This window comes from Haemaphysalis longicornis, unplaced genomic scaffold (assembly GCF_048455015.1).
Source record: "Haemaphysalis longicornis isolate Haplotype H1 unplaced genomic scaffold, Haemaphysalis longicornis Haplotype H1 scaffold_9, whole genome shotgun sequence".
Taxonomy (NCBI): Eukaryota; Metazoa; Arthropoda; class Arachnida; order Ixodida; family Ixodidae; genus Haemaphysalis; species Haemaphysalis longicornis.
The window spans coordinates 111787639-111812388 of record NW_027526460.1 but is presented as its reverse complement, the minus strand read 5'-3'; the positions used below and the strand labels follow the sequence as shown (position 1 = coordinate 111812388).

The 24750-nt window shown below is 50.4% G+C and overlaps 1 protein-coding gene and 1 long non-coding RNA gene across 9 annotated transcripts in view; both read left to right on the top strand.

The window, feature by feature from the left end:
• The window catches only part of LOC144153757 (uncharacterized), a 592200-nt gene that overhangs the window by 513169 nt on the left and 54281 nt on the right, over positions 1-24750 (top strand). The gene's annotated exons all lie outside the window — the stretch shown is intronic.
• On the top strand, positions 22796-24313 carry LOC144153759 (uncharacterized). The gene is made up of 2 exons (XR_013319367.1): positions 22796-23170; positions 23959-24313. It is a non-coding gene; the product is annotated as an uncharacterized LOC144153759 (long non-coding RNA).

Here is a 24750-nt window from a genome sequence, read left to right as displayed (position 1 = left end):
CATGACAGAGGTTAGGTAGGGAGAGGCGGGTAGTGGGTCAGAAGCTTTGACTGTTCGGTACTCAAATGAGGTGTGGGGTAATTGTCGATCTCGATTACACTGCTAGTGCGAGGCCACTGTTGGTTGAATAAAGTCCTGTGTGTGGTATGTAGCTGATTTTGTCTAATGTGCTAGTTTTCTAACTAGCTGCGTGTGATTGCGCGTTGGCTTGGATGGATGTTCGATATTGATTGCAACTTGAGTGGTTCCAAGCGGGACGGTGGAGGTCGAGTTGCGTAGACATCTTTTAAACACGCGTCGGTCAGGGAAGGGGGAGGGGGGGACAGCGGTGCAAACCGTGCGGACTACTGTTACTAAACTACTGTGCGAACTACTGTTAGAAGACTACTGAATTACAGTTCGAAACACGCAGAATCTGAATAGAGTTATTCCGACTTCTTTTTCCCTCTGGGTACCGTGTTCATTCGACGATATAGCACAACTAAAAGGCACCGGCCTTTTGCATCTCAACTAGGCCGGCACTTAGCTTCGCCATGTTTTTCTTCCCGCTGACCCTTTATCACTGGCTGCGCTGATTTCGGTGGATAGATAAGGCGTGATCGAAAAGGGTCTCCAACAATGACGCTCTCCGCCGTGGCCTTATTGTGGCTGTAAGATAGTTTAATGCTGAACAGCTTTCGATTCGGTTCGCTGTGGGGCGACTGTGCTCTGATGAAGGCAATAAATACCGATATATGCGCCCTTTGGCGTAGGCATGTCCACCATGGAATGTGTCAGTCCGTCTTGTCTCAGTGAACCGAGGCGGGGCGTTGGTCGTCCAGTTATCAGTTACAAGATACTGTATATAATTATGATCCACGGTTCCTAGGTGTTCGTCCGTCATCCATCGATAGCACACCTTCCTGTCACATGTTCGGGCACTCCGGGCGGTCCATTGTGTCAATAGGGGGGGGCATTGCATTCGAGGTAGTCTGTAAAGGCTTAAGACGACCGCCAGCTTTTTTTTTTTACTCCTTTGTATTAAAGCACGTTTGAATCTAACCCAGTAAGGTCGCTAGCAACCTTGGGAACAAATGTTTTCAGAAATATTGTTGGCGCGTAAGGGAATGCCTGCTTCTTCAGCGCGTGCATTCCTGGTAAACCTGCACTGAAGTGAACTTAAGCAATTTTAATGGCGCCTGTTCATGCGCGCAGCGGTCATTAGGACCGCATACGGCAATGAATTCCCGCTTTAAAATTAAACGTGCTTTGACCTTGAATTCGCATCACTTCGATACGCATTTTTCAACTTTTCATTTACTTACTCCTTGTTTAACGGCGCCTTTGAAATGTCCATTCGCCCCTTAGTGGAGCGAATCCGCCGGAGCACATCCGCCGAAGGCTGTTCTCCTTTTCAAGAGCGCAGGATAGGTGCCAGCGGCACTCTGCCAGCAGCGGTGCATGCATACTATGTGCTATTAGTCTCGCTCGCTTGCTTGTGGTGACGTGTTTGAATTACGAAACCACGTGCCTGGCACTCAGGTGAAGCCACCGCAGTTCATCATTTGGTCATTTTTATGTTGCTGCTACAAAAGAGGAAAGGGGGAAGGGGGGGGGGCGGCACATTATGATGAATGACAGCAAATGCGAACTGTTGCGTTTGCTGTCAACCCTTGTGTTTTCTTTCCTTTTTCCCGGTGAATTGTTGTTTGAGCTGTTTTACCAGATGAATCTAAACCAAATCGTCCAATTGGTGCTACGTTACGCAAACTGTTGCGCAATAGCTATATCCGAAAGCGTATGCCGATTTCTCGTGGAGTAGTTACGACTCTCTCTCCGTTTCACGAATTTCACGGAGTGCTGACACAACAGCGGCGCCGGGCGCAGCGGCGTCATCCTATGAGAACACTTTCACTGACTACACATTGTTCATCCGCGTCGTCTGCTTCCGCCAGGAGAAAGCAGACGACGCGCACCGGGAATACTTACTTATTCGTTTGTTTTTAACGCCTTTTTCCCTCACTCGTCACTGCTGATACAGCTATTGACAAACATACCTGAGGAAAGGTATTGGCCTACGACGAGACCTTATGAGGACAAAAGGAGGCCATTCCGCTGTTTATGTTGTGTGAAATTAGGTCATTATTATCGATCCTCACTTTACGCAGTATATTTACCAAAAAAAGTAGCTGTAAAGTAGACACGTGAATCGCATCGGTATTTTTACATAGAAAGATCATCACCACTTGAATAGCAGCTGTAAACCATGTTATCTGTTGTACAATGCAAAGTAACTTCTCACACCGCACTCCATATTGTTTCTTTTTCTGGATAGTGCTATTCGCTTGTAATCTCTAGTCAGGCTTACAGAGTAGTAGCTTCGAATGTCTCAGTTTCTCACCCTCGCATGTCGCGAAATCCCGTAAATTACAGCCCAGCCTGGTGCGAAGTGGCTGAATTCCAGCCTGCTCATGGGAAGCAAGTTTGAAGTCTCATATGGCGGGAAAAGTGCTTCGCAAGCGCCGACCCAGCCATGGGGCTAATCTCGGCGCTTGCAATGTAGTTTTCCGCAATTCCCTGCTGCTACCGCGCTTCGCTTGGAAGCCTATGACATACGCCCGGCCGCAACCTCTTCACGTCCGCCTTGAGCGCACGCTCGACGGCAGAAGAGCGAGCGAGACAGCAAAACACGGCGGGAAATTTCGGAAAGAAAAAAAGTTGCTCCATCATCAAGGGCCCCGCAACCCACTATTTCATACGCTGCCTGCGAGACCGCCACCGTGTGTATACGGGCGGAGACGAACGAGGGCCGCATAATTACCGCCCACACTGGGACCGTCGTCGGAAGGCCGCATATATGCAGGAAGCCGAGGAAATAGAAAGGCACAGCAGACCCCGCTGCAGCTCGCTTGAGGCCTTTCTCTTTCTCGGTTGTCTACCTCCCGGTTTCTCATTGTGTTTTCGTTTGTTATTCTGCTATCACGTCGTCGTCGCCAGTCTTGATCGCCGCTTGCGTGCACAGTCGTTTCGGGACGCTGCCGGGAGCTCTGAGGCGGCAATAATAAGCACCGGATGTAGGCCATGCGCCGCGCTCTCGTGCGGGGGGCTCCGGAAGTGAGTGCCTTCCCCCCCCTCCTCCCTCAACCCTCACGTGACGTCACATCCACCTTTCTCTCATGTGGGAACGAGAGAGGGGAGCTGTGCGTCGGATGTTTGCTCGCAGGCTTCGCCGCGGCCGCGCCTCTCATGGGGAAACAGGTTGCATCGGGGTCAAGCGCGGCCTGTGTGTGTATATACGTGCGTCTTTAATCGAAAAGACGGATTGCCCCTTTTTTTCTGCATTTTCTTCCGTCACTGCGAGCGCCTCGCTCCTTTCGGAAAGAAACTCGCTTGGTATTTTCTTCGCCCGTTTCCTAGATTATCCCCGTGCTCTTGTTTTCTTCTGCGTCGCTCTCCTTTTGCGGGCGCGCGCGCTTTAGGGTGCGCGCGGAGCTGTTTCTCGCGACACGCCTCTACTACCCTTACCCTTGCACGCCCGGACCTGCTGCTGCTGCGGTGTGTGCTAATCTTGATCTCATTTAGCGCCGCGCTGAGCGCGCAACGGCGAGTGGCTTTAAATGTGGGTGATCTAGCGGCCCCAGCAGGTATACGCGGCTTTGGGCAGTCCTTGCATATCCTGCCGAAGCAGTGCGTTTCCTTCTGGGGCCCATTGAAATGTTAAAAAACCTGCTTAACGTCCCGTGTGGTGTTGTTAGACTGTAACGAATTCCTGGATAGCCGTTAGATTGCCCGCGCAGTGTCTTCAGTTTCTAAATGTATTCCTAAAAACTGGTTTGGTGAAACTAGACCGCAGTAGTACCAGGAGGACGGAAACAAACTTTCCTAACGATATTGGCCGCTTGAGCATTGTTTGCGTGGCCATAAATGGTAATGTTGCGAATGGTATCGCGGGACAGGGATGGTGGGTCAGTGTGAGTTGCGGTGTCGTGGTAAGTGGGAATGAATGTACGAAAGCGAGAAAATTTGGGGCAGTGGAACAAACTTGTCGTTGTTGTTCCTTCCTTTGTGGTTCATACGCAATTGGGGATTGCCCTCTGATCGGAAGCTTTGAGCGGCTATATAGCCCGCTTCACAAAATTCCACAAAACTATGAATCGGGAACGTAAGAAGTGTACACTACGGCGTGGCATCTGGGGCGGTATTCTCGTGTTTTGTCCGTTTTGTGTCCGTTTTAAAAGTGTCCGTTTTGGGCAAGCCCTGATTGGCTAAAAGTGAACACCCGGATGTGACGCCATGCAAGCCCGGTGGAGCTATGAGCCGCGGCTTCTCGGAGCAGACGATTTGAAGCAGACGATTTTTCGTCGCCTTGTTGTTCGTTCGATTGCGTAACAATAAACACATAAAAGATAGTTTAAAATAGGTTTAGTCGTTTAAAATGTGTTCACAAGAACAGTTGCGCAAAAGTCAACCCAAAGCCCGCCTACAACTGGAAGTGCGTCACAATTAAACGGACGCAAAACGGACGTTTTCAAAACGGACAAACACGAGAATACCGCCCCTGAACGTAATGGCACGTGAATAGAACAGGGACACACCACCCGCGCATAGCCCTGATTTTAGAGAAGCTGTGGTGTGTTCCAGTCTGCTTGCTTTATCCGCTCCGTAAGATGAAAAAACGAAAGCGAAGAAAGAGACGCGAATGCAGCGTAGAAAGGGATGTATTTTATTTGTGATGTTTAATAGAAGTCTACAGAAAAAGTGCTCCGTCGAAGCGGGCTCGTTAAATGTCTTCCCGTCGTCCGCTTCCTGCTGGAAATGGCGGCACTTTCAAACGACGGAAACGGGAGTCTACGTACACGGTATTGCGCGTGCGTGTGAGATGCTTTGCAGTGAAACCTGCACCAACAACAAACCACTATACAGCTATTCCGTGCGAGGGTGACTCCGTCTTCGGAAAAATGGCATGCACTTTGCGCGTTGCTCGTTCTTTCTTTCCGGCACTTTTGGCAGCGAAGCTGTCTGTTTCTAGGCCCCAGCAGATCGTCTCGTAAACCAACAATTTTCAGCGTATAGAAACAAATTCATAATAATGAAGGGTCGGTCATAGGCATCCATATAGCTTATACTGCCCCTGGAAGAATTTCCTCCCAGTAATGCATGTGCGTTTAGTGGTGAAGCTGACTTTTAAGGGAATCGGTGTAAGCTTGGTCTTTGAAAGCTGGCTTCCCCACATAGTGAGTTTTGCAGTGAAGCACGGCCATCCACGGAGGGAGTGTGGTTACAGCCCCGGTCTTAGCTCCTCTCCACCGCCGCCGCCTCTTTCCACCCGAGTCGTGTATACTCCTGGCTACGCGCGACGTCTCTCCCCTCCCTTGACACTGGACAATGCCGCGCGCTCTCTGGCGATATTTTTGTCTTTCGTGACTTAAATGCGGGAGTTTAGACAAATCAGGAATGTGGAACCTCGATCAAACGCTTGCGGCCCGCGTACTCCTCCCGCACCGAAATCTCAAATGTTTAATGCTCCCAGCTCTATCTGGCCATCTTGATGAAAAGAGCGCGAAGGCACGCCTTCCTTCGTTTTGTTTTTGTTGTTGATGATGATGATAATATAGGCAGTCCCCGCTTCGCCAAATCTGGTGTGTCCGCAAACCTGGTGGAAGTTGCTCACTGATAAAGGGAATATACATCAGGGAGACCCCCCTACAGACAGACAGACAGACAGACGGATGGACGGACGGACGGACAAACAGGCGGGCCAAGCGTCGGGACTATGATTTCGCAAATTACTGTCACACTTGACTTGGTCATGACACTTTCATATGTTCAGTGCTGGATGTTCTCTAGAGAGGAGTTCGTTGTTTAGTTGTCCTTTGCGCTTGTCTGTTGCGTGTCCGTTGTCTGTTCTTCGCTCGTTGTCCATCGCCTTCGCTGCGACGACAGCGTCATGTTACAGCCAGTGCTGAAACTGGGTCGAAATAAATGCATAACAGGCTTTTTCGTCAATGCCCTGCAAGGCGCGTGCCACATCTGCTGGGAAAATTTCTTGTGGCCCACGGACGACGACCGATGCGCTGAGGTCGCGGCTGTGTTAGCTAACGCCGTTGGGGAAGAAAACACGAAAGAGTAGGAGGCGGAGAGAAGCATCATCTCCCTCCTCTCCCCCACTAGGCTTTCCTCCCGGCATTCCACTTCCTCGGCATTCCGAATCAACTTAATTGAAATCACGTTGGAAGGGGCGGCAGCGAATAAGACGAGACAAGTGCCCCTACACATCCTCCTACTCTTTCGTTTCGACGAATCTCTCTCGCGACTGGCTCCGCTTACAAAATAGTTGAGGGTAATGTTCCCGCGAATGCCAACAGCGCTTAGAAGCGACGTCGGCGCTGCACTGGCACGGACGTTGCAGTCGTTTTCTTGGGAACCCAAGCGCGGGGACAAGCGGCGTCCATTGTCCCTCCGCCGCCATCCCAGGTCGGGCGCGTCTTTCACTCGACGCCGACTTCCGTTGCACCTGTGGCTCGCGCGCGGCACGCACAGAGGGGGCGCACACACCTTGCCCTCATTAGCATTCTTAGACGTCCGGATCGGAGGCTGGTGCCCCGGCGCGGGACTCACGTGCGCGTGCTTGCACGGACGTGTATGCGCCGTACATATATGCGCTTCCGGTTCGTCTCGGTCTTTCTTTCGGGCCGCGGGCGTGCTCGAGCCGAGGAGACCTTGGGGAGCTGCCGTATAAGAAAGGGGAGAAATAAAGAAAAAGGACGCACGCAGCGTGCTGCTTTCACGTAAGCCGCACGAACCGCCGCACAATTGAACTAATAATAAAACAAGCGGACCGCCGGGAAAACGTGCTGGAGCCAGGAGTGGAGGAAGAGGTGGGATGCATAGAAGCAGGCCTCCCAGCTGCTGTACGCCACTTCCCTTGTGCGTTCTTCCGTGGGCAGTTTGTTCTGGTTGCCCGGCTCGTGAGTACGTGCGTGCGGCTAAGCTCGCGCGCGCACGCACACAGGGTGTTCCTTTGTGTTTCGTTGCATCCCTTGTCACCCATCCCTCCTCTCTCTCTCGTGCCTCTTTTATTATTATTACCCGTGACCACCGGCATAGCTGGCGATCTGTTTGCCTTCTAGGCAGCGCTCCCCTTCTACCAACCGCCGTATTTGTTCCCGGGGCGAGGAGCACTTCTCCTACCTCATCGGCCGCGTCGTTTAAAGTAGGAAGTGGTCGCGGGAGAGTAAGAAATTCTTGCACGCAGCGCGCGCAAACACAGAAGAGCACGTCCTGCACGTAGTACAAAACAATGCAGCCGTCGATCCGACCACCATTGACGCCGCCTCGCCGCTCTTCGGCTCCCACTGGTTGAGATCCGAGCAGCAGCAGCGAGAGCGAGGAATGCACTCGACGTCTTCTTCCGCGCTCGCTCTCTGCTCGCGCGGAAAGAGGACTTCGTGCGGGCACTGAGGCTCCGTTCTGCTTGGGCCAGCAGCTCGGCGATCAAGCGTGGCGCTAAGTCACTGTGCGAACCAGCCGGAAGTGTTGTAGAGCCTAGCTGGTTACGAAACCTCGATGACGTCAGCAGTTCAGCTGTGTGTCGAAACAGTGTGTGGTAATACTTCACGGTGCGTGCGTGCCAAGGTACATCGGACCGGTAGGCAAGCGCAGGACTGTAGTGTGTGTTTGTGTGGCCAGGACGAGAGATAACTCCTTCCGCGCAGCAACGCTGGTGTAGGTGATAACGGCGATAAGATGCGGACGGGCAGATTCCGCAGAAGTTCGGAGAGCACGAACGATAACGGGCCCTTCCGTGTGGAGCGCGCAAACGCAGATCGGTTACCGTCGGTCGTTTCGTAATTTGGCGCGTGTGTTTTCTTTTGCGTGGGCCAGTCGCAACGTAAAGCTAAAAAAGCGCCTGTTTCTACTATGTGTGACATGATCAACAAAAGTAGCCCTAACCAGACTATACGTTAAAGATTACCAGTTACATAGAGGGTAGGGGGAGCTGGAGAGGGGGGGGGGGGCAGTAAATGACAAACGGCGGAAGCCTATGAGCTACACGCATTTAAAGGGCCTCTGCAACTTCCGATAAACGCTTTCACTCTTTCCGTCGCGTCTGGAAGCACTGCGAACGCTACAGTTATCGCCAGCAAAGAGCTGCACTGCGTGATTTGCTCGTCGCATCATAACGCCTTCCGTTTCTTCTTTGATGATGATTGTAGGGTTTAACGCGCGCGCCGACGCAACGCAGGCAATGAGGCGCGCCGTAGTGGAGGGCTACAGACTAATTTTGTCCACCTGGGTATCTTTAACGTGCGCCGAAATCTCGTACACACGGGCGTTTTTGCTTTTCGCCCCCATCAGAAAAGCGGCCGCCGCGGCTAGGAATCGAACCATCGACCTCGTGCTCAGCAGCGCAACGCCTTAGCCACTGAGCCGCCGCGACGGGTCCCGTTTCTTCTTTGCTTTTGTGGCTTTCCTTTTAAAGTGGCTACCGGATTCGTTCATTTCTGCAACTGAAGGAAAGCCGGCCATTAGCCACTACACCGCTGTAATGACGTAATTGCAGCGGTCGAAAAACGCTAAGATGCGGACAGAGAGAAAAATGTCTTGAGCGAGTTTCTAAGTTATCCGATGGGCATAGAGCAGTGTAATTTTTGGCAGAGGTGCTTTGCGACCCTTCTAATCTAAGTACCAGATGTGTTGGTTGACTACGTTCTGAAAGCATTTAGGACCTTGAAAAATGTATAAAAAAGCGTTGCAGGGCCCCTTTAAATCTGAAATGTACCACCCACGGAAAATAAGCGAAGCTCGGACTAGAGACGGACACTCCATGAAGCCTTCAGGCCTTAAAATTTAATTGGAGTGAGGGGGTGTCTGAAGGCTGAGCTTCGATATTCGCCTGGAAGGAATGCAGCGGCCGTTGCATTTTTACGCGAAATACTGGAGGTCACCGGATGATCAGAAATTTACGTATCAGTTCTGGTTTTGCCCTCAAGTGGAGCTCGAGCCGCTAATTGGTCAGAAGTGACTTTGCGACTGGCATTGAACTTCTGCAGAAAGCTTGGCTGGTCACTTCGAATGGTTTTGGGGAGGTCGAAGCGTATTTACATGCGCGCCGCGCGCCAACACACTACGCTTGCACAAACCTACGCGCACGCACGCAGGAGTATAAACATGCAAAAGGGTTACTGGTCGGTATGCGTATACGGGATAAAGGACACCAGTGCTTTCGTATGTAGCACGTGCCGAGGCGGCGGGGCACTGGTGTACGGTTGCTCGGGAGAGTTTAAAGCAGGGGAGGTATGTTGCGTTGTAGTTGTGAGAAGTTGCATTGCTTTCAAGTAGCGCGTAGTTAAAAAGGAAATGGGGGAAATGAATTCAGCTCAAATTGAAATGGCAAAAGATTCGTTACATCTCGTATTAGCGTTCAGTCGACATTTCAGCATTTTTTTAATAAAACGGAGACGAGAAACGAATCGAAACAAAATCTGAGCTTTGCGAATTTCGTTCAACCGAGGTGTCTTATATGACGTCTCAACTGCCCTCTGCGTTTGAGAAATAAGTGAAACGCAGAACGAACGGTCGTGGCAGTGTGTCCCGTCGGTAAGACGTCGACGAAAAGGTCAGCAGGAGTGAAAACCCAGCGCGCGGTGACAGCGGGCGAGTGCGCAACCTTCGCAGAGTAGAGAGCGTGTTTAGCGCAGCTGCCTTCTGATTCATGTGACGCGTTTCGGCGTACAAGCCGCCGACCGCGCCGACGAAACGCGCGTGTCCGGCTTGCGTCGTCGATCCGCGATCCGCGCCGTCTGTACGCGTGACGTAACGGGCAGCGGTGTGGTCACATCACGCGTCGAACCACACCCGTTCGCTACGAAGGCCTCGCTATACACTTCCGGCTAACCGTCCCGTTTCCGTTTTCTTTTTTTTTTTTTGACGTGTGCCGCTGTTCCCGTGATTACTTTTCAAATCTGATCATTTGCACACTTTAAATTATTTACACCCTCAAAGGGAATTTTGGTTCTCTATAACTAACACTCTTACACCCTATAGCAAAAGAAACACCCTTTTATAGTGCGTTCTGACGTTTATAACTCACTAAAAACGGTGTTTTATTGTGTTTTTAGGGTGGGAGGATCATGTTAGATATACCAGAGCCCTTCAATGCTTGAAGGACTCTGAAGTCTTTCAATGCCTGAAAGCATTGAACGACTCGGATTACACTATACGCCATTTGAAAAAGTGTTTTCTTGTGTTTGTGCTAGGATTTAAGGGCGTTAGTTGAATCCATTAATACAGTATCGAAGGACTCTGGTTTGTAGACAGTGAAAATTAACCTAAAGGTTTAAATCATTTCGCAGTGCTCCAGCGCTGTGACGCAGGGGTGATGACCCGGTACCGAGGCCTTTCCAGTGTCTATTGTTGCAAACGCCAGCCACGCGGCTTCTGTTGCGTCACGATGACGTATTGGGAAGCCGTGCCAGGAATCGGCCGAGGGCAGCATAATTAAAGGGAAGAATTACTTGCAGCGTACGCTGCCCGCTGTGCGCTGACGTCACCGATCGTCCACATCGATTGCATTTTCATGCGCTTGAGAAATAACGTTTTGCCGAACGCCAGGCGCAATGCGTGCTGTGTTGGCAGTAGTCGCTGTCTCTGCCGTCTATAACTCGTCTCTTTCGTCACTCGCGGCGACGAAACGAGTTCACTGCGTCATCGTGAAACGGACCGAATTCTGCAGTTTTTAGCTTTAAGCGCCGACGTCACAAATGCGCAACAACCGGGTTGGTCAGCAGGCTGTCATGTTTGCTCAGAGAAAGCTGCCTGGCCGTGTCTTGCCGACCAATGATAGAGGCTTCCCTCCTCGGCAAAAACATCGCGATGCCGAAAGTTACCGCGCTGTTAGTGTTCTAGAACTATGTGCTTCTAGGACACTATACAGCGCCGCTGTCACGGCAGCGTGGCTCAGGTTAGGGCGTTCTAGCTTCGCGAAAAGGGGGCGGGATCCCGTGAAGCTAAAGCTGCTCTCTGGGGACTTGGTGTTTCCCCTCTCTGCGTGATAACTGTTTTATTTTACAACGTGAGCCGTCAACAGCAAAATTCGAGACTTTCGCGCTGCATATTTACCGCCACGAATTTCTGGGTGAAAGTGCCTGTAGAGGCCCGCGTTCGGGCATGTGTTAGATGTTTTTGCGCTCAGTTTAATCAATCGTCATCCAATTTAATCCAGCTGGGCGCCAGCAATTTAATCCAAGCGCCAGCTAATTTAATCCAGGGCCAGAGAATTTTATCCAAGTGCCAACCTATTTATTTCCGGTCGCCAAACAAATCAATCCAGCTGTCAGAAGATTGTTCAGGGGCGGTATTCTCGTAACTGTCCCTTTTGAAAACGTCCCTTTTGCGTCCCTTTCATCGTGACGTACTTCCGGTTAAGCAGTGGACGTGGGCAGCATGAAGAAAAGTTAACAGTAGGTTTGCCGCGCTCGGGTTACGTCACTTCCGGTTGTTTGCTTTTAGCCACAGGAGTGTTTTGTGCGAAATTAGGCGCATCATTGCGGACTTTGTTGCACGTGGTGCGCTGAAAATGGGGTGTTTCTTTATCCATTACGTGCAAAATATCTTATGCGCACAGCTTAATGGACATTCACTAACTCGCGCAGGTTGTTTGATCCGTTGCAAGGTGCCGTGTGCTGATCATCTGGGAAATCGTCAGAAGTATGGTCTGCTCGCGCATTGTTACGCCAACAGACTTGCCAGCGTAGTGTTTCGCGTGCAGACGATAGTTCTGACTCGAGCATACGATAGTATAATTTGGAAATAATATTTAACACTGCATAAAAGCATTTAGTGATTGAAAATCAGGATGCAAAGGGCATTTACAGTAGAGGACCATTTTTTCGGACTCCAAAAATTCGGACTCGCTGGATATTCCGGGCTTTCCCGAGGAACGGCCAGTTGTCCCATAGGAGTAATGATGACTCGCTCATTTTTCGGGCTGCTCTTTTATTCGGACTATTTATCGTTCCCCTCCAGTTCCGAAGAATCGGTCGACTACTGCAATTAAACTAAAGCGTTTTAACCAAAAGAACTTCCGAAGGCGTTGTTACGCGAGGAGCAGACACTACTTCTGACGTGTCTGCTCCTCGCAGACGATCAGCTCACGATCAGTGCAGACGATCAGCTCGCAGACGGTCAGCTCACACCACGCGGCACAACGGATTAAAAAAGACCACTCTCCTGGTCTGCACGTGTTGTAAATGTCCATTAAGCTGCGCGCGTAAGATATTTTGCACAAATGCATCAAGGAACACGTTTTCACCACACCACGCGCAACAAATTCCGCAACGCTGCGCCTAATTTCGCACAAAATATTCCTGGACAACCTTCCGACAGCTGGATTAATTTGGTTGGCGACCGGTTTCAATTGCTTGGGTTTTGGATTAAATTCTCTGACACCTGGAATAAATTAGATGGCCCTTGGATTTTATACACGGAAGCGACGCAAGTGTTTCTTTTCCACCCTCCCATTCGCGCGCCTCCGAACGCCACCAACAGCGTGAGAATTCGAGCCCCGCTTCGCAGCAGCCTCGTATACGTGATTCGTAAATGGAATAAACGTTTTACATAACGGCGACACTGCCCAGGGGGTGCGTTTATCACTACGAGCACCGCTGTTTTGTCCGGGCAATCCCAGGCCAGGGGAGCCCAGCAGGCCAGGAGGGCCGAATGGCGGTCCCCCGTTATTTTCGCGCTATCTAAGAAGATTCGTGCCGCCTGTTCCCGCGTCACCCCCACCCCGGCCCGTATGTCACATGAGCGCACTTGCAGGCCGTTTCCTTATCTCGCCACCAAACAATGGCCCGCCCGCTGGGAAACAAACTGCCCTGCAGGTGATGACCCAGTCTTCCTTTTTCGCCGCGCCACGCTAGCAACACAGCTCTAAGCCGCTGCGGTCTACTGTACTGATAACGGAACCTCTAGGAGCCGTGATGAATGGCCACTCCAGTCTAGTAACCCTTGGGGGGAAAGGGGGGGGGACGCTGATAAGATTAGAGGCTCACGCCGGACGGCCATTTCGGTCTCTATATTGTCCCTTGATCGTTGCCGACCGCTCGTCTGGAAGTGCCGGCTGGTGTTTCCTACCTACGCCGTTGCTTACTGGCTCGCTCACGGCACTTGCATTAGCCGTTATATACCAAAACGAAAAAAAATATATATATAGTATTTCTGCGTCAATGCATGACTCTGGGCCCGGTACTATGCCGTTGAGAAAGCGCCTGAACTAAAGCTGTATCACCTGGATTATTTCAACGCCCCTCTAGCGTATCCCAACATGAATTTAACGTTACTGGAGAGAGAGAGAGAGAGAGAGAGAGAGAGAGAGAGAGAGAGAGAGAGAGAGAGAGAGAGAGAGAGAGAGAGAGAGAGAGAGAGAGAGAGAGAGAGAGAGAGAGAGAGAGAGAGACTTTATTAATTGTCCGAGATGGGTGCTGAAAGTAGACGTCTTGAACGCTCTTCCCCCCTTAGCCGTCAGCCGGAATTCCTAAGATCCTAACAGAGTATTTTTTTTTTTTTTTTTTTGCTACAGCAAATGCAGCCGGGTACCAAACCACGCGACTTCATGCCAGAACGCGGCACACGGTTGCGTTTCACGGTCAAATGAGTGTGGTTATGTTGGCGTGAGAAATTTTAAGCTGTCCAGATATATTTTTATGTGGTTATGAGTTATGTTTAATATTCCCTAACATTGCATTGTTTTATGAGCCCGAGTTGTCGCATATCCGGTCACCGAACAGAAATCTATCCCTGCGTCACTGCCTCGCTTGTTGATGGTCAGCTCACCCCCGAGAGCTCCTACAAATGGTAGATAGGTAGGTAGTAGTACCGTAGCGAACGCGGTTCGAGGTCGTTGCATTCAAACTAGGCAGCTTCCCGAGAGGGACTGCACTGTCGTACCACAAAGCACAGCCCAGGCCACCTGACGGTCACGCGTAATTCATTCGTTATAAGCAGAGTTCGTTACGCCTCCATGCTCGTGCTGTCGTGTGTATTTTGCCATCGTGTAAACGGCATTGAATCTTCGACAACTGACCGCGTATATGCATTCGTCGAATGCATCCTGTTGTTCGGAAGAGCCACAGGAGTTGTCCACCGATTCCATGTGTGCCACGTCTAGAAAGCTAGTCGCTGGTGCTGATGGTACTTCTCCTCCCCCTCTCCCCTTTCTCTCTCTGGCTGATGCCTTGCGCGCGATCGCAGCTGAGCAACATCGACTATTTACGAGGCCGTATGTCAGGTTTTTGCGATGTCAGCTACGTCACAGGGTGGGGGCCCTCTTCATATAGGAGGCCAGTCCGAGAGGGAAGCGGCCGGCGGGGTTGGAGCTGCGCAGTCGTTAAAGGCCAACTGCACTCAAATTTCACGTGGACCAAATTTATTTTTAATGCGTAGTAAGTACCCTCAAATCAGCTGGGACACAAGTGGTAGCCCCGTAACACGCCTCGTTAATCAGTCAGAAGCGTTTAAAAAAGCTCCGCCGCAGACCACGCTGCACCTACCGGCGGATCGCGTAAACAGCCATGACGCGCCTGTGACGTTACAGCCGACGGGGACTTCTTCCTCTGGCCAGCCAAGAAGCTGGAGAACCGGTCGAGCTCTGCTGCGCGCGCTTCACCCATGTGCTGTCCGTGCGCGCGTAGAGCTTGCGCGCAGACATTCCCCCGAGCCGGTGACCGTCCGGCCGCTCGCTGGACGGCTGCAACGTCACTACAATGGCCGCGCTCTCCTCGGTTTCAGTTTTAAAATCGCTGTTTTTTGCTGGCCGCTTGCGGCGTCCACGCGCATATTTCAGCTGTTGTATTTTGCGTGTTGCCTTCTTTTCAAGCAGACTATACGAAAATAGGGTTTTCAAGAGGTCGAAATTTTGAGTGCAGTTGGCCTTTAAAGGGGCACTGACACAAAAATTTTGCATCTTGTTTTCTTTGTTGCGATAAGTAGCTAGTGACCTACTTATAACCTGTAGAAACCTCATTTGCTTCAGCGTGCGACGGTTGTTTAATTAGAGGCATTTTCAATACGGCCAGTCGCAGTTTCGGTTTCAGCGAGTGCCGCGAAACGATGGATTTTGTGGATTTTGTGTGAACAAAGCTGACCACGTGACCGTCGGAGGGATATCACAGAGCAGAGCCGCCGTAGCACTGTCGAATCCGCATCGACGGCAGTTTCTGCGAATGCCCCCACGTACTGATCTCGTGAGGCGCTTAATTAAAAAGCGACCGTGGATGTGACGCAGGCGCTCCGAGTGCAAATGCTACCGCGGCTAAAGAACGACGCGCGACGCTCGAGACGGTGGGTGGCAAGACGCGCGCTGGGAGCAGCCGCGGCCGGTCTGCCTACAGGTCCGCCTACAGATGTGTTCGGCTTAGCACTGCGGCGGATATTCGAGTGCCGCTCTCGTAAGCGGTGCAGATGGCAATTTTTAATGCAACCCGCTATCGCATCATTAACTCCTTTCTCATGTAAGCCACCATGGTCGGGACTTGGGGACAATTTCGTGCAGCGGTAACAAGCTATCACTCGAGCTACCTGCGCCGGCCTGGGCCACTTCGCGGCCGTGGCCGCCGCCTGCACAGCGACCGTGCGACTAGCTCAGTGGGCTTTTGTGCCTCCGGCGCGTTTTCGCATCCAATGGTAATAAACAGTAATAGAAACAGAGTGCCTGGAATCGCTGTAGAACTTTGGTCGCGGCCAGCTGCCCGATGAGCTGACGAAATCACGGCGCCTCCGCCGGCCAACGATCGGGTCGTTCGTTCTCGAGAGCAGAAGCTCCGCCCTCCGGCCCTCCGATTGGAGCGGCGAGCCGGGCGAGCAGGCGAAAAACACCGGCAGTGCGGAAGCGGCAAGCACAAACTCGTGACGTGTTTGGATTTTGTTTATTTACACAATATCTTCGGGATGTCGATTGCGCGTGGTCCTCTGCTGGCTGCTCGGTTGCGTTTCGCACACTTTAAAATTGATTTTAAATTTGTTCTAGGCTGTATTCGCCGCTGATATTTTGCAGATGATGTATATGTGTCCCCACCAATCTATCTCCGAAGTTATCTCGCCTTCAAAATTTTGTGTCAGTGCCCCTTTAAGGAATTATCGATACGAGACGACTTCTGAACCATTGCTAATCAGCGACAAGTGGCTACAGATCTCACTGTGGATATACTCACTGATGATGACCCGTCTGATTTCGATGGCTGTGATGCTGGGAACACGGTGGAGATTATCCTTAAGTACATTTTGTGGTGCAGTTCGAACATTTTGCCAAAAAACGTCTGCTCCAGAATGAATGATGAGATTCGTGACGCGAGGGCAAAATCGAAGAAAAGGAACATTGAGTAACAAGTAGACTAGGTGTGGTTTTCTTCCCTGAATAAATCGTACATGATAATTAAGTTGTTGAAATCATTCGTTTGATTCCCTCGATCGCTGTGGCGGTAAAGCTAGAACATCAAAACATTAATTAACAAGCCGAATGCAGTAGTTTGTTACTCCTTGGAACAATGCTAGGATGCTAAATAAGATTTTTTTCCCACATTGTTATTCCGTCTAATCTTACAAAGTAAAAAAAAAACTGGTTGATTTCTCTGTGATGGGAATGAGTAAAACACGAAAGTGAAATGTGCAGCGAAATCTGCAGCTGAGCATGATTTGCGGTTCAGCGGCTGCCTTGTGGGTGTGCTTGGCGAGCGACGTCCTACTGGCGGGTCGCTTCGGCAAAGGTGTACTGCTGTCATTTCCGTGACGAATGTGACGTCAGTGAAATCTTGGGGTATTGCGGCGTAAAAGACTTTCGTGTTAAAATATAAAACACGAGAACGAACAACCCTAATTATAACGTACTCTTTAGTACTAAAGGTTGCTTCCCCACAAGAAGGCCCTGTGTGTCGGAGTGCACCCTTTACAGGCCGCTTGCTTTGTTGTACTGGCGTCACTTCCGTGACGGATATGACGTCAGCGAAATCTTCGTGTATCCGGAAATAAAACACTTTCGTGTTAAAAAATTGCAGCAACAGCTAACGCGGGAGCGTTGTTTCTCTTAAAACATGCACGAAACTGTGGTTTTTCGGCGCATTCGCCGGCGTAACTAGGCCCCCACCCTCTGACGTCACTGCGGCAGCCGTACGGCCTTGAAATCTAGGTGGTGTTGAGCTGAGCGTTCCAACGCTCCTCGGGCAGAGGTATACCGTGTAAACCGAGCGGATGATCGCTGAGAGCTTCGCCGCGGTCGGCGGCGGTGGGACGACGCCCGTAGGTCACGTTTCTATGCGGGGCACGCCGTATAGCAGCCTCTCTTCGCCGCAGCCAAACACGAGAGGACGAAGAGCGAGCAGCTTTGCTGCGGTCTTCTTACCCTCCTTCTCTCACTCCCTTCTCCTTTTCCTCGTGTTTTTCTTTCCAGTTTCTTCGTTTTAGATTTGCCTTTTATTTCTTTCCACCCTCCTCGCTCTTCTCTCTGCCTCGGGAAATGACGGTGCGCTTTCACAAACAATGCTTTCTCTATAGTTTCCGTTTCTTACCCTCGTGCTTCTCTGAACACCCTCCTTCCCCTCGCCTTTTATATCCCGTGCGCACTCTCTTCTACGTTTCCTTTGCGCTTCTGTGACTTTTTATGGTGTTCGCCTTTCTCTATTGCCGGGACTCCGCCGCCACTACTTTGGAGGCCCGGAAATTGGCGAAAGGTGGCAGCGTCGGGATGGCCGTCCAAATGGGGATACACTGGACGCGTATTTTTGGCAACCGCGCCATTGAGTCTTGTCTACGCTGTCCCATGCTCTCGGCTGGTCAAAGAGTTGGTTGCCCTTTTTTTCTCTCTCTTCTTTCTTACTACAGGCACAACTGTGCCAGCCTTTCAACTGCTTATCTTTTCTACCCAAGAAATGAACGCAACCGTTATTATAAATCTAAAGCAACAAGAAAGTAAAGGAACAGGCGGTTTGACGATTTCACCGGGTTGTCGTTATTTCTAAGCGTGGTTAGGTCTTATTTTTTGTCGAATACGGCAAAAGGAAGTAACAACGTCATGTTCGTCTACCTTTTCTTACGAAAAAAAAAACTGTCCACGCGTTCGTTACTCGGGCTGGTTGGACGAGAAAACTTGTCCTTTGTTGTAGCAACACTAAAACCGGCGCGAAATGTTAGTTTGTTTACCTAAACTTTTTCTAACTAAAGGGGGTCATTTGGCGAACGTTAAATTAAACGTACCACCAGGAATCTGCTACTTCCCCTGGAATTCTCCCAAGGTGGAATTCCCCTATGGTCACGTATTTTAGGAATGAAGGAGTCTTAAGAATTCCCGAGACTATCTTTCGCTCCTGTTCCCGCATATCTCTCAAAGGGGATACCATTATTGCGCATCGCTAGAACTTGGTCAGCGACCTGTATCCTACGACCACATCAATTCCTCGTGCAAGTGGACGAAAGAAAATACAAGGTTACTATAAGGAATAGGTAAGCACATAGCATGTTAAGGCGTGGATAAAGACATTCAGAGAGAGAGAGAGAGAGAGAGAGAGAGAGAGAGAGAGAGAGAGAGAGAGAGAGAGAGAGAGAGAGAGAGAGAGAGAGAGAGAGAGAGAGAGAGAGAGAGAGAGAGTAAACTTTACTAAAGAAAAAGAGCCCAGTGGTCGGTTTCCTCAGTCCAGGACCCCGTTGGAGCGTCCAGCAGTCTCAGCCCGGTGAATCAGCATTCAGAAAAGCTTGCCCTCACGCGCTAGACTTGAATGACGAAGCTGTTGTAACTGAGCGTTGCCGGACACATAGTTAAGTTTCAGTATCATTGTTTATTTGCATAGTCTCGGTGCTAGTAATCGTCGTTATATTGTCGCGAAGCCCCTGTTCCGTTTGTTCTTTTTTCAATTTTTAGCATCCCTCTTCGGCCACCGAGGCCCAGCTTTTCTAAGAAGCGCAGGCCGGGTGTGTGTTGGCCCGTCGGCCGACCCGGGAGACGGGGCTCTCGAGAGGGACCCTCCGCGAATCTTGTATTACCGCACGCACTGGCGTCTCCGACCCCCGTTGCGCGCCTACGCGGGCCGCCGTGTTCTTACGACGACCTTCCTGTTTCTTCCCCTGTTTACTTTAGTGTGTTTTGTCTAACTACTTGCTTTACGCCCGTAATTCTCCAAGCGCGCGTTTTCGAGTCGAAACCTTGTGTCTGTGTTTTTGGCCCTTTTCACTTTGGCGGGGACATGTCTGATTGGAGCTAAGAAGCGTCTTCCTGATTGGCTGCGGGTGTGCCTTAGCCTTTTTCCACCCGGTCCGCACACGCTAGGATGCGCTTTTTCCCCCAGTGCGTCCCCCCAAAGCAAATATAACGCGGCCCCTCTGGCGAGAGGGCGAGCAACACCAGGAGAGCCGCTTGCTGCCGTTCGTCGGGGCCAGACGCCGGGAGCCCCTCGCCCGCCAACTATGTTTCGTTAAGTACTCTGAATTATTTGACTGTCTTTTTTCATCTATGTAATAAGTGTAATTGTGTCAAGTTCGTCTGTGCTACATGTCATCAATGTTTACCCGTAAATTAAATCAGTTAAAGTTTGAACGTCTGAAACCTTCATCTGAGTGCTTCATCCTTCAACCGTAGCGGTGCTGGACAAAAGTTGCCGTTACAATATGCATCGAAGAGGTCGTCGGCTTCTTCGCGGCGAGTGGTGGATGCGAAGTCATCCTCAGCACTGTAGACTTCACCAGCTCTTGGTCATCGACTCGAGGAAGCAGTGGCGGGATCTGCAAGTCCTCTCTGGAAGGATTGGCACACTCGCATCCATGTCTCCAATTATCCATATTGGCTTCTATAATGCGGAGGCCGCGTTGACCTCTCCCAAGTAGGGTGTATTTTCGTCTTCAGCGTTAGCACTGGAGTTTTTTTTTTTTTTTTTTTCTCTAAAGCCACTGCGCGAGCCGGGAATCTCGGCAGTCGCCGCAAGGCAGGCGCTCACGATTGCTCTGCGTTTTCTTGGTATTTTTTTCCTGCAACGGCGCACTTACGGCTTGTACAACAGCTCCGTGTTAAAAAGCATATATAGTTCTGCACTCTGCCGTTAGGTGGCGGAGGAGTATGTTGGTGTGTTTTGAGCGGCGGTGATTCCTTGCCCTATCGACGACTGTGCGTTTCAGTTTCGGCTCGGCTTGGCTTTCAGTTTACCCTCCTAGGCGCTATTTTAGCTATGGTGAGGCCTAGGCAAAGTCGAGAATGCAGCCCCTTTTCAGTAGCGTAAAACGTCGGAGGTGCTTGGAAATGTATTAAATCACCAGCGCCCAAAGGAGCCAGATACTAAAGTCGCTACAAGATGCTAAAGGCCCCCACAAGCCTCTAAATGTCGCCTGTTTGGCGAGAAATCGCTAATCCCGGCAAGCTTGCGGGCACAGCTTTGAATAAGGGCCAGTCGCGACAATGAGCGCATTCTGTCTGAAAAAGAGGAGAGCGCACGTCCTTCGCCCCTACACCGTCTATTTGTCGTTCCATACTTTCCCGACTAACGTGCTGTCCCAAGCAGCATTGGCCGATAGCCAATCATTGGACGCCCCTTGGCTTCCCTTTGGCTTCCGATAGCTTGGCCAGACGCCGGCCTGTACGCAAAAGCCATTCGTGGACAACGAGCGCTATACGACCGGCCTTGAGGACACACATTGGCCGGTGCGCAAAAAATCACACTGGACAGCCGATAGCTTGGCCAGACGCCGGCCTGTACGCAAAAGCCATTCGTGGACAACGAGCGCTATACGACCGGCCTTGAGGACACGCATTGGCCGGTGCGCAAAAAATCACACTGGACAGCGCGCTCATTCAGACGTAATTTTTGATCATAAAATTTTATGAAGAGTAGTAGCCTATATGTGACGCAGGTATTTATGAGTGCCTTTACGCACGTCTTGGCATGTTCTTGTTAGTTGAATGACCACTCAAGTTCACTCAAAATATTACTGAAGTTTGCGTGTTTTTGAATTTGTTTTCACGCGCAGCGCACAACAAAAAAAGTAGTTCCAAATCATTTTCAAGCTTGTGTCAAGTAGCACATTTAAATAAAAAGTATTGGCAGGTGTAAATGCCGACAGCCTTGCCTGTTTTTGCATATTGTTACATGAAGTCTCACTGTAGAGCACTCGTGTGCGTTATTTTGCGTGTGTACATGCGCACCCGGCGCGCAAGCAGCACCACTCGAGGGCAGCACTGCGGTCGTTGCCCGCGGCGGTTCCCCAAACGCATGGAGGAAAGAAAAGCTTAGGAGAGGCCCTGACGTCACACCCAGCGCAGCCGGAAACGCCATTTCTGTAAGTCGAATGGCGGACCATTGGCCCTCCATGCCATTGGCGGACTCTTTTTGCCTCTCTCTCTCGGTGCACCTTCTCCGCCTCCTCCGTCCTGTATCGCCTCTCTTGTCGTCTGCATCTGCCAGCGCCGAGCCGGCGGAAATCAGCTGATAGGCAGGTAGAAGGCCGTTTTGCAGCGCGTGACCGTGAACCTAAACGCGCGGTTACACTGTTACACGTCTTCAGTGTGGCCGCAGCAGGTTTGTGAAGCGGCTCGCTCTAACAATGCCGCAATGCTCGGTGCCAGGCTGCAAGTCGCGATCGGTACCCAAGGAATTGGGCGTCACTTTCCACCGGTTAGTGCATCATTCCGCTGACAAGTATTGCTGTACATTGGTGTGCATTCATCCTATGTTTGCAATCGCCGCCGTTTATAGGTTCCCAAGCGATGGAGAACGCCGCAAACAGTGGGCGAACGCCGTGCGGCTACCGGACTGGAAAGTGCCCAAGTTTGCGTTGCAGTTTCACTGGCAATCCCAGAGATGACTAGTCAATTAAACGGCCGTTCTATATATATAGGTAAGCAGTACTTCATGCAGATTTCACGCTAAAAAATTGTGGAATGTTTTTACCGTTGTTCGCGTGCCTTCGATAGAATTTTTTTGCGGGGGAGGAGGAGGAGGAGGCAAAACGTTTTATTGAGTAAAAAAAATGAGAGGGTGGGTGACGTCAATAAACTTTTTTTCGCCAAGTTTCAACTTGTCTCAGTGTCAATAAATTCAAGGTGATATCAGTTGAAAACGTTCATACACTGAAGCGTTGAAAAGCGAAATCCAGAGCGACACCACAAAAAGATCCAGATTCCAGATCCAGCACTCTTCCAGTCAACAGACGGACACCTACTAAGGTAATAGGACGATGGAATTATATCAACTGGGAATCTACCTTGTAACAGTTGCAAAAGCACTGCCGCGCATTGCCGGCCTAGCAAACTATATATATTGCAGCGGCGATAACCAAAAAATTGAGTTGCGAATCGTTCGGTTGCAAGTCGCCTACGTACTGCACACCGTGTATCACTTCCCGAAAATCTACCTGACGGGTGTCCGCGCGTACGACGGGACGGCGCGTTCATCTGCACTTCAATAGGCGCGTCGTGATCGCGACCGGAGCAATAGCTTGACGCGGTACAAGGTGCACTCGCAAGTAGAAATTAAATGACACATTCACATCGGCGCAGCTGTCGCAACTCGCAGCATCCTTTTCGAGTTCCGCAAGACCACAGCGCAGCAAAGCGAAGCAGCAATCTTCGCAATCGGACGACAAGGCAGGCGCTGCCTTTCCTCCATGACTGGCGAACGGCGGGCGGGCTGTTGCTAGGACGCCGTTGCTAACGCTACTTCCAATGGCCGCCGAAAACACGTGACTTCCTCCACACTTTTGCCAATGCGCGGGGATAGCTGGGGGCCTCTCCTAAGCTTTTTTTTCCTCCATGCCCAAACGGTTAGAGCGCGGTGCAGAGGCCAAAACGCAGCAAAAAGTAGTTACCTAAAGAGCCACAGCACCGTGCCACGAAACAAAGCGTACTTAAACTAAAGTGCAGCTTATTCAAAACAGCGTGAGAGAGAGTGTTAAACGTTCAGTAGGAATTGGTCATTTGTGTGTCCTAACGCAACGGTGAACGTCGAACTACTTCAGCGTTGTGCCTTTGCGCGTTCTTTGAACCCGCGGCGGGGCTGGTGCACGGGCGCGTTGCACCGACGGCTCCGTCTCTTTTGTGGCATTGAAACTGCGGTAGTACTCCTGTACGTGTCTGTGAGGTGCGTTTTGGTGTCGGTGGCTGTGTGAAGTATACTGACTGGTGTAATAACATCGTTTGCCTGCTACGGCCGCCGCTGAAAACGTAAGTCACCATTTCATTTTTTCGCGGTGCGGGAGTGCGCTCGTTCCCGCCAAAACTTCAGCTGTCGTTTATAACTGGCGCTCGCGAGTGCTGCTTAGTGTTGTTGGTTCTTGCGAAGAAAAAAGTGGTCACATACATGTGCTTCCAATTGTGTGACGCCAGTTCTAGCTATCCTTTTTCCGGCTTTGTGTTTTCCGAACAAGCAGCCGTGCTCCCACTGCAGGTTCACGACGTTCAGCATGCGTTGAAGCAAGACTCGTGTGCAGTATAAGAGTTGCGGATGTATTACGCTGGCTTAATTAAACTCTACCTATTAATGAAGCTTTCGTTTCATTATTTTCTTGAGCAACGTAAAGGTATTGTCGAGCGACAAAGTAATTACACTACCGCTGGGCTTCTCCGTCGGTTCCGTTCGCGTCTGAATTCCGCGTCTGACGGGGCAGAAGTGAGCGAAGGCACAACAAAATTTCACGGAACCGCTGGCGTGTCGCTTTGTCTATTGGACTTTTTATATTACTTTCCGCTACTGCAATAAGAGTGAAGCCCATTTTCGGTGAAATTCCGGACTGTTTTCTCAAGAACGAGCCAAGTAACTGCCACCGTAAAACGCAGTATTGAAAAATGAATAGTGCAGTACGTTTTATGTTTCATTGCGAGTGTTAACAAGCTAGAACTTTAGGCTGAATATTTTCACACGGATATGTGGTAAGGCTTGTATAGGTGCTGTATTTAGTAAGCAGCGTGAATTTAGCATTATAGTGAACTATTTTTTTTTTTACTTATTACAGGCGCTACGACGCATAGGTGTTTCCCGTGGACAAGTGGCGGATGCAGCAGTGACAAGCTTTCCAAGCTGGGCTATTCTACAATAGTGCTGTTCAAAAACATATTGTGGTCTTGGCAGGTCGGCGAATTACCGGGAATGAGGGTCCTGTTTTCATTTACCTGAATGCTTCTGTTTTATAGGCATCTCAAGCAGTTAAACGAATGATAATCGGTTCGCGCTTCATGAGCAGCGCTTTTTAAAATTTTTTCTCGACTGTTATTTGTGTTTGCTTTCATGTTTGTGTTCGTATTCTTGCCACTGTTAAGCGAGGTTTCTCGTATATTTGATGAGAATAATAAAAAAGCTACACAGAGAGACCCGGTGTGTTGTGTTGCTCCATTGTTTTTGGCAAGTCACTTATCTATAATTGGTTCGCAAAGTTGATGCAGTTTGCTTATTGTGCCTCGCGGTCCCATTTCTGTTTTATACATGCCATTGTACAGGAAATTATTTAACGAGTGCGCATTAAATAAATAATGCGCACCCGTTTAATAATTTCCTGTATACTGGCATGTATAAAGCAGAAATCGGGCCGCGAGGCAACTCGTAAAATAAGCATTGGTCATAAGGACTGGCCACAAAGCCAAAAATGTGCACGAAAATAGCGTGGGGTCCACCAATTGGCATTATCATGGCAAGGTACTTTGCCAAGCGTTGTCCAATATTGGCCTTCCAGGGCTTGGCCAATTGTTGGCTTGTCACCTTTCCCAAACACCAGCCAATATTGGCGGCCGAGGTATTGCCAAGCTCGGAC